This window comes from Aedes albopictus, chromosome 1 (genome assembly GCF_035046485.1).
Source record: "Aedes albopictus strain Foshan chromosome 1, AalbF5, whole genome shotgun sequence".
Classification (NCBI taxonomy): Eukaryota; Metazoa; Arthropoda; class Insecta; order Diptera; family Culicidae; genus Aedes; species Aedes albopictus.
This window is the reverse complement of record NC_085136.1, coordinates 79896831-79907622: the sequence shown is the minus strand read 5'-3', so window position 1 is coordinate 79907622 and position 10792 is coordinate 79896831.

Below are 10792 nucleotides of genomic sequence, written 5' to 3'. Positions count from 1 at the left end.
TCGACGTGAGAACGGAACAAGAACCATTAAGCTTCCGAAAGACTGCAGATCGCGACCGTGAGTGGCAATTTAAAAGTTTTATTTTCGAAAGCCCAAGTTGATCGCTATCTACCAGCAGCGGCGGATTATGCACAGGTTGTTGGCGACTTTTGAGTCTACGCGCAGCACGCATCACGAAATTTCGACCGGCGACGCAGTTGATATGCTGCTATCTTCGAGAAGCTATCATCAGCGCGTTTGGCGTTCGGACGGAGATGTTTTTTCGCATCTCATTTATGTGGAGGTTGCAAGCACCCCGGCAACAAGATCCGATCGAACGACGCCGTTTGACCGGCAATTTAGTTGCGACATCGCATTGGGGGACCTTGAAGGGGAAGTTATGATACTAGCGACCTTGGTCGAAGCTTCACGGGCATCGGAGTGGGTCATCAACCGATTCGGTGAAATGGTAGGTACCTACTGTTGCATAGGTAGAATAAATTTGCATACCAGAAACGGTTCGATATTTTCCATTCATGCGTGGAGTCGATTTGGAAGCATGCGCGTGGCGTTAAGGAGAAACTTCAGAGAATCCAAATATGGCTGCAACAATGGCCGGCTCGGACCCCTACTCACGTTTTCAAAAGTACCAATCTTAAAAATTCGTAAACAAATGCGCTCGATTTGGAAAAGCTGCCTCTTTTTTCAAGTGAGCAAAGCCACGATTAACAAGTGCGGCTTAGTTCGTTGCTTCGTTCGTCAGATTTGTGCTTCTAAAGTTTGTATGCAAAAGTGCATTGGGATTTCTTGATGTTTCACCTTAATACTTTAGGAATTATATTTCGCCTATTTCCTATACGAATGATGCTGCTTTCATCTGCTGACCCAAACACTGCAAAAATATTTGTATGACGTAATTTTGATGTAACCAATAATACACTGACGTTAATTCATCAGCTTTCACATGAAAAAAAAAATCACGTCATTCCCGTAGTGTTCAATCATAAAATAGAACCAAACAGAGAAAGCCATAAACACTTTATGAGCCATAAAATACGTCACAAACCTGAGATGGTGTTCAAAGATCTGAAACATAATATTATTCCATATCTGAACTAAACAGATCTCCAAGTTGAAAATGCTTTGACATCCATGTGCACAACAGAACATGTGCTCGATGAACAAATTGAGATTTGAAATTATGAAAAGAAATCCACGTACTCCGGTGAGACTCGAACTCACGACTCCCAATTCGCTAGACGGGCGCTTCTATTCCTTCAAGCTACGGAGTCACTCGACTATCTCCGTCGCCAGCAGGCCTAGAACTGAACTCGATTCCACAATCGCACATGGTTATCTTCTTTTCACAATCCAAACCCCCTTCGGATGGGATTAGATGAACATCTAACACATTGTCTGTTGTGCACATGTATGTCAAAGCGGGAGAGGAAGTTATTTTTAATTGTCGAGAGCTTCGGGCACTGCCTTCCAATCACTTATTGGTATGGCAATTAGTGTGCAGTCGGACTCTCGACGGGTCGGTCCTCGGCCGACCGAATACGGTAAGGGTGACCGTAGCACCTTACAAATGTCAATTTCTTGATTTTGCTTTGGCTGACCAAGCCATGTGGGAAATTACACTGTTGAAAATGCTTTGACATCCATGTGCACAACAGAACATGTGCTCGATGAACAAATTGAGATTTGAAATTATGAAAAGAAATCCACGTACTCCGGTGAGACTCGAACTCACGACTCCCAATTCGCTAGACTCCAAGATTGAAATGATTGGGAGACCCAATAGAGGGTGCAAATCTAGAGTTTCAAACCTTATCCACTAGAACTCATAAGAATAACATTTTAAATGGTCAACATAACCCTCTGATATCCAGCTGGTTGAATGGCCTGCCTTATAATGGTCATATACAGGGGGTGGCCAAAATGTTTGGGATAGGCAACTTTTTTTTCTCTTACAAAAAAGGTCGACATCGACATGCTATAACTTTTCATAGAGTGCATCAAAAAATCTCAAATTTTGACTGTTTGTCAACCTATTATATGTGCATCATTGGTACAAATTTGGGCTCGATTGATTAATGTTTCGCAAAGTTAGAACAGTTCGGGAAAAACGCTATTTTTTAGACAACTCATTTTTGAGCTGTGATATGGTCACGAAATTTTTCGCATTTGAATTTCCCCTATTTTCAAGTGTTGAGAAAAATTAGGAACTTTGTGTGATTTCGATCAATCCGTACCATTTCGGGGTGTGCAACGATGTCCTACGACAAGAAGAATGAAGGAAAAGAAGATCCGTGTTGATACATCCTGAAGACGATGCGGCTAAAGGACGAAAAATAGTAGAAGAGCTCCAACTGATCGTCATGGAGTGAGTCAAGCGGGCAAACGTCCGGTGGCTGATCGTTACGCTGAACAATGCCGGGGCGTTCATCCTGACGCACTTCTTCCCGGCAAACGGGAAAGGCAAGCGGTGCTTTTTCATCAAAATACGGAAAATCGTTCTGGAAGTGCATTGTTCTCGGGAGCAAATCATGTAAGTACGGTGGATCTGTCGGCGAACCCGATCGGTGACCTTGCCGCGATAGTGGATGGAATCTTCTATCCGATCATCAGCATCCTGCGCAATCCGGAAGGCTGGCCGGACGTTATAAAGAAGGACGTCGACAGCCACTTCCAGGACCTGCGGAGCATTATAACCAAGGTGGGTTGGTAGGTGGATCGCATCGTATGGTCCGCAAAATTTTTCAACAACTAGGCATCGTTTTTTTGACGAGATTGGGGGATAAATTTTCTGTTTTCTTTTGAATCGTTCCGCGTTCTGTCACATCTCGTCCTGCAGCAATGCGGGCCATTAAACTAATCGTTTCCCTATCTCCACGCCATGTACGCTTCGTTGAAAACTGATTTACAGCGCTCCAGCGATCTTCGAAAGAGACTTCATGAACCACAACCTAAGCTAGCAAGATGGCGACTTTGGCAGATATCGGTACCGTACAATTTAAAACCCTCGATTCTAGACCAGGTTTTTACACCAATTATGTCAATTACGTCATCTCACAATAAAAATTAAACATAAATGGGACCTAGACAAATATTTGTCGGAACAGGTCGACATAAATCCAAGGTTTGTCATGATTTGCTTTATGTTGATGAGCAAGTGCTCGACTTGTTTGGTTGAATATTTAACAAGTTGAATGCTTCTTTTAAGTCCGTTTTGGCCCGTTTTGGTTGAAAGAGTGGAGGTGCCAACTTCCCTTTTAAACCATTAGCATAGCATCCCAAGTAACAATCTTAATTCTATTTGGTTTTATTTGTTTTTATGATAGTTTTATCGGAACATTGCATATTCTAGTTGATCTTATCGGAGTCTCAGCTGAGCACAACTATTCTTCGTCAATATGTGGTTTTAAAAACACCTCCAAGAATACTTGAGGTTCAGTTCATAAAACCTTAAACACAACAAGAACTGTTGAACTTATTTTCAGTTTTATAAGGTTCTTGTAGTTATCTTCAATCATCCGTTCTTGATCAAGAGTAACTGTTCTCGCATAAGAACAGTTTGGTACATGAAAAATACAAGAAAAAACTCAAGCATCAGATTTTGATTCTCATCGTTCCATTATTGCCCAACCGCAACGCGGTGCAGTGCCAAGTTCCTCCGGTTGCAGCATTCGAAATGAGGTGGGTATGGTCATCTAGGACGTCGTTTCCCGTGCAATCGGGGTTCCAATCATCGATCTTCAAAATCAACAACTACTTACCTGTTGGAAGTGCTGACCGGAGGAATGAGGCACTGCACCGCATCAAGGCCGGTTATCGAAAAAGGTCTGCCTGGTTGGCAACGGTACCGGGCTGATAAATGAACTCATCGGACGAGATTCACAAAATCCACCGCGGTGCGATAATTTATTGTTTGTTTACAATTTGGCGTACATGTTTTATGACGTTCTTGGCGGAGTTTGCATAAACCTATATCAAGAACGTTATAAACCTGAGTACACTTGAGTAATACTTCTTACCCTTGCATAAGATGAAATAAATTTAAGGCGTTCTGGATGGAGGCCAACCAGGCTGCATTGAGAACGTTATAAATCCTAGTATTCTTGAGTTATGCTTTTAGCTCTGGCATGAGTTGAAAGAAATTTAAGACGATCTTATGGTGATGTTGATTAAAACCATCGATGATGGACCGACCACCGGCCTAGATTTCAATGGAAGCCATGTTGCGAAAACTCATGAGCAATGTTCGCATGACCAGGAAAAATATTTTTAAATATTTTATTAGTGCGTTATAATGGAAGCGCGTTGCAATTTTTGGAAGTATCTTGCAACATATATACAATGAATTTCGCTTGGCATTTGGCATCCTTGTTACACCACGGAAATATTTCCAATTTGTGTAATAAATTAATCCCGATTACAATAATGTGACATTTTCATTGTATTTTTAATTTCAATTCAATTCACCAAACTTTTCTGTGGACATAAAAGCTGCATCAGCAACAACCCCGACAAATTTATTATCGTTTTATCGTGCACTTGAAGAATTCTACAAGGAGAGAGCAATTCGCCTTGAGGACAACTTGGGAAGTACAACAAGTTTTAAGAGAAATTAAAAAACAACTCTCCAAGAGCATCTTAGGATGGGCCTCTTTGGTCTTATAGCGGGTTTATGGTTGAGTTGATGTCGTGTTGCAGAGCAATTTGGTTTATGCATGGTTTTAAAGAACAGGTGTTGAAGAATACTTCAAAAGCATTATAAAATTAATTTTGTTACTTGGGAGCCGACCGTACACATCCTGGGGTGGCTGTCGATAGAGACGTTTAATGCGCCAGAAAAGTTGCCTGGGACTTGACAAACCTTTCATTTAACGAACTCTCGACACCTGACCAGGTCCTTACGATCAGAGGGGATGGGGAGGAAATGTTGATTAGATATCTACTCAGAATATGTCCAAGAACTTGGCCCACTCCATAGATATCTGGAGTTGGAAATTGGATGGGGTTTAATGGAATGCTTTCCTTGGCGAAAAAGCGTATGAGAAATTGTCATATTTAGTTTTATCATTTACCTGGTTTCACTGAAAAACTAAACATTAGTATTAAGCAAGTCGCACGAATTTCACTTTAGAAATATGTAGAAAGTTCTTCGACATCTCAGGCCAAAATGTCAAGGATATATGGGTGTTGTTAGTGGAAGGATACTCCAGAGGATACGGTTGGTCAACGTTCAGGCACACCATTATTAGACTGCTCCGAATTAGTTATCTGCCCAATACATCCTGGTTTCCTCATCATCTTAATGGCATTTATTTGAATTACTTAATTTTTAGGTTGAGAATCTGAAATATGAGATAATATTAACATTGACGTCGAATAAGCAACATATTAGTGATACATTCGCCACAGTTATATATGTTTACAATATTATGGGAATCATACGATACATTTACCTGAAACCTGCTGAAATAAAATGTTGATTAGCGGCAAAATTAAAACAAAAATATTGCATAACCCTCAAAAAAGTACATTAAGCTTTGATCTTTGAGTATTTGGAAAGTACTGCCTAGTTACTTCAGGCAGGAAAATATTAAGATCAAAATTTGATTTGGTAGATCTTACGCTCGTTATATTCACATCGTGATTTTTGCATTGTTTTACAACTGAAACTCGACTCTAAGGATGGCAAGAGTCTAAATTCATCCAAACGCTCATGAATTCGTTTATGTGGGTCGAAAATTTCAGCAGAAAAGCCGAAATATCGGCACATGCACGGCAAGCGATGTTTGTTTTATTGCTCTCATCGCTTAACATGCGTTTGTTGCGGAGCGCCTTTGTTACCAACATGCACCGCTTAGGACAAAGCGTTTGTTTTTCGGCGTGATCCGTTTTTCGGGCCACCAGTAAAGTGGTCGCTATGCCCCTTATTTCAGAAGATGATGCACTTTAGTGGTTTCTTACACTCTTGTGCTTCATGACCATCATCTCGCACCTCCTGCCGATCTATCTGGTTCTCGACAGTACCATGCCAGATGTCCAAACTCCTGGCATCTCTGAACCATATCTCCGGTTGAGATATGAGAAACTCTCAGTGAGCAAACTGAAAACCCAATTTTCATTTTGCCGATTCGCAATGCCTTGTCAGCAGCATCCACCGGTAGCTTGATCATCGCGACTTGCGTCCCGGGCGGCTCCCTGTTTCTCAGGGATTTCCACGGGCGTTTGCTGCTGCTGCGTAGCTGCCTACTACCCACCTTTGTTAATGCGAGTGTTGAACGTACCTGGAGGTTTAAACGGGACGGAGGCAAACTTACTGTTAGCCCGCTCACCTCTTCCTTATTCAGGAAACAGAACAGCACGCAAGTCAGCCCATCGTCGGTTTCTCTAGGTATTGTTCCAGTGCTTTTTCGAGTATTAATTTGGGAACTAGAATTATTCAATGTATTTTTGCAGGATTTTTCTTCAGGAATACTTTCAGAAAACTTTACCAGAGATTAATAAAAAAAAATGATCCAGGAATTGCTTAAACATTTTAGGTGTCCATCCAAGGGTTCCTTCAATAACTCGTGTAGAAATTACTGCAGACATGGATTCCTTCAGATTTGTTTCAGGAATTTCTACAGAAATTCTTCCAGCTTCACTGGAATTTCCTAAAGATATCCTCATGGGATTGCTTTCGGGATTCCTCATGGGGTTTCTTCAGGAATTCCTCCGAGAATTTCATCAGGGATTCATTCGGGAATCCGTTCTGTGTGATTATTTCAGGAACAGCATCAGGGATTATTCGAAAATTCACTCCAGCAACTCTTCTTAGGGTTCCTTCAGAAATTTCTCCTGGTATTCTATCAATAACTTCTCTAGGAATTATTCCAAGACTTCCTCCAAAAACTGTTTAGGGATTCTCTTAGAAATTCCTCTCCTGGGAGTTCAAGATTTCTCCAAGAATTCCTTTCACAATTTCTTCAGTACTTCCTCCTGGTGTTCCCTCAGAAATTCCTCCTGGGATTTCTTCAGAAATACTTCCTGGGATTCTTACAGGTATTTCTCAAGGGATTCCTTCAGAAGTTCCTCTGTGATTTCCTCCAGCGATTCCTCCAGAAATTCCTTTACAGATTCCTCCAGAAATTCCTTTACAGATTCCTCCAGAAGATTCTCCAGAAGTTCCTATAGGCATTCCTCCAAGAATTTCTTCAGGAATTCCTTGAGGGTCTCCTCCAGGAATAGATTTGTAGTGATGAGCTGAACTTTAGTATGGTGAGAAGGACAATTCTCCGTTTCTGCAATGAAATGGTGCAAAAAGCGTGGGCATTATGATTCTTTGACTTATTTGATGCTGTTTGAGCAAAACTTTTTGTTTTAAGTGCCAGCTTTCCTTTTAAACCATTATGTAGAAAATGGCGTACTCTTCTTCTTCACATTCATGGGGGCATCCTCTTATACGATGGCTATAATTTTATGATCTTGTTTTTTTAATCAAGTTGAGTATAATTATAATTGATTGCTATAATTCTGCTATTGAAGCAAGTAGTGAGCATTAAAGTTTGCCAAATTAGTTGACAATCTTGTTTTAAAACTATGGCATCATATTCATCTAATTCCGTTTGTTGCGAGTTCGAAGAGACTCAATGATGCTGTAGAGAAAAAATGGGAAGTGAGGATTACAATGGCATTAAAATGATATTCGATGATAAATCACAAATAAACATTCACGTCATAAAAAGGGCATTATTTATTTGAGTTTTGAAAAATTATTCCTAATACTTTCTGTTTCAGCGATAAAGGTTGATTATTTTTTTGACGTATTTGTCGTGTTTTTCGCCCTTTACATCTCATCCAAATTCCAGCATCCAAGTCCAGATCATTCCAGTTCCGAAATCCTTTTTCCTTTCTATTTACGATTGCGCCGGTGAGTAGCTGGCATCTCGATAAATAGAAATCATCCCTTCCCTATTATCCCTTCCCATCCACATAACGTGTTTCTTATCGTTTCAGAGAGCGATCAATGGCTCTTAAGCCTAGGCTTGTTGCCAGGACACATGGTCCAAATGCCTGTGCCCCATCCCGGAAGCAAAAAGGCCCATGGAGTGACAAATTCCTTAGCTATGTCACTCCCAACGTTGATGTTAAAAAAAATCACTTACACTCATATCAACACAACTACATGATCAACTCAAATACACTTACACAATCTGAATCTTGCCGCATCACTCGCTTATAGTGAATCCCCAATCAACCCTTTCCAAATATCCAACTCCTTGACACCCATGGGGGTGTCGGTGAGTCACTGACCTCTTGTAAAGTAGGTGTCATATCATCACATCCTTTCCTATCCTCGTAACGAAGAAGATGGGCGTGGCCGGCAATGGAAGTTTTCATGTCTTTTTTACTTCAACCTCTGATTGGATAGATGTTTCTTCCCAAATAGCATTCCATAAGCAATTAGAATAGGAGTATTAAAGTTTTAACATGACAACTTTCAGTATGCAATCTACGAATTACTCCGTTACAACGCAACGCAACACAACGCAACGCAACTCATTTTTGAGCTGTGATATCTCGGAAACCAGTGAACCGAATTGAATGAAATTTTGAACGTACACTAACAATATGTAAAGGCTTCACAAACTATTAAAACATAGGTACTTTTCAAACGTTGAAAAAAGTTATCATGGATTGACACTTTTTGGATTTTTCTCGTAAAAATGTATTTTTTTTACATCAATGTCAATAAATTTTCGTGTTGATATCCAAAGATTTTCCACTTCTGTTCTCAAATTATCTCCAATCAGATATATTAGAGCCTATTTAGATTGAAGGAAGAACACATTTAATAATTTTTGTGTGGTATTGTAAATTTGACTTATTTTCCTCTATATGGGTAAAAATTTCAACCCGGTGTAACTTAATTCGTCGTGAGAAAATATTACATTTTATAGCGTCGTATTAGGTATCAATATATTGTTGATAATCGTTAAAAAAACATTCAATTCGGTTCACTGGTTTCCGAGATATGACTCTCCAGGAGTTCGTACCGGGATCTTCTTAGTAGCTCCAGGAGGATTCAGGAATGCCTCATTAGGAATTCCTTCAGAAGTTCCCTAAGCTATTTCAATAGGAGTTCACTCAGGTATCCTTCCAAAAGTCTCTTTAGAGATTTATTCAGGAGAATTTATAAATGCCTCCTGAAGAAGCCAGCTAGAAGTTTCTACCGGAATTTCTGCAGGAGATCTTTAAAAATAAGTCTAGAAGCTCCTGCAGGGATTCCTTCTGAAGTTCCATTAGAAAATTCTACAGGAGTTCTTACAGAAATAAGTCCAGGAGTTCCTTCAGAAATTCCTTCGGGAGTTTCAGGGATTCTTGCAGATGTTTTTTCAGAGATTTGTCCAGAATTTCTTCAGAGATTCCTACAGAAGCTCCTTCAGGAATCTCTGGAGGAGTTCCTTCAAAAGGTTCCAAGGATACTTCCAGGAGAATTCAGGGATTCTTCCCGAAGTTTTTTCAGGGATTTCTATATAAGAGTTCCTTCTAATTTTCCTTCAGGATAACCTTAGGAAATTCCTCGAGAAGTTCCATGTGGGATTCTTTCAGAAGTTCTTCCAGTGATCGCTCCTGGGGTTCTTTCCGATTGTAGATTGAGATTGAGATTTTTCCAGGACGACTCACGGATGCCTCCAATAGTTCCATCAGAGATTTTTCCAGAACCTCATTCAGAAATTTCTACAGCAGTTCCTTTAATCTTGAAGGAACTCCAATAATTTCCTTAGGATTATAATCAGGCATATCTCCAGAATATTCTTGAGGGATCTTTCAAGGAGTTTCTACAAATATTCCTCCAGGATTTCCTTCCGGAACTCCTCCAGGAAACATTCAGGGGATACATCCCCTGCAAATGCTTCCCCTACCCGAAAAAATTCCTTTTGAGAGATTGCGCCAGGAAATCCTTCGTGGGATTCCCTCGGGAATTCCTGCAGGGATTTTCTGTAATTTCTTCGGGGATTTTTCCTGGACTTCTCTTTCCTGGATTCCTTCGGAGATTCCTCCTAGTATGCATTCCATGGAGTTCCTCCAGGAATCTTCCTGATATACTGTCGTGGGTTTCTCCTGAAATTCCTTTGGGGCTTCCTCCTGGAATTTTCTTTAATGATTACTCTTAGAATTTTGTCGGAGATTCCTTCCTTCACGGTTTTCTTCTGAAATTATATGTATTTCAGTCCTGAGCATCCATGGTGATGCAGAGGCCCGAATTCATCCTGGACGATTGCCAGCCATCGCTATGACCTGTGGCCAGGTCAAATTCCTGACGATCTCCTACATTTCCCTATTGAGGCTGCGCCGCCAGGAGCCTCTGAGCCTGCCTCTTAAAAATCACTTATCCAATCTTACGCTTGCTTTCAGATTTCGCTTCCGTCGCTCAGATGGGTCGGAGCACTTCCGCTCCCGAATTTCTGTTTCTATCGGCTTTTGGATTTCCTTCGGTGATTACTCCTATTTAAAGTTCCTTCGGAGATTTCTCCTGGACTTTCCATGGGGATTCCTCTTGGAAATCCTTCGAGTATTCTATTTAGAAATCCTTCGAAGATTCCTTCCAGAATTCCTTAAGGGGTTCCCCGGGAAAACCGTCAGGGATGTCTCCTGCAGCTTCTTCGGGGATTTCTCCTGGAATTCCTTCAGAAATTCTTCCTGTTACTCCGTCGGATATTCCTTTTGGACTTCCTTCAGGGATTTCTCCTGGAATTCCTTCGGGGATTACTCCTGGAATTACTTCGGACATTCCTTCTAGAGTTCCTCCGGGGAT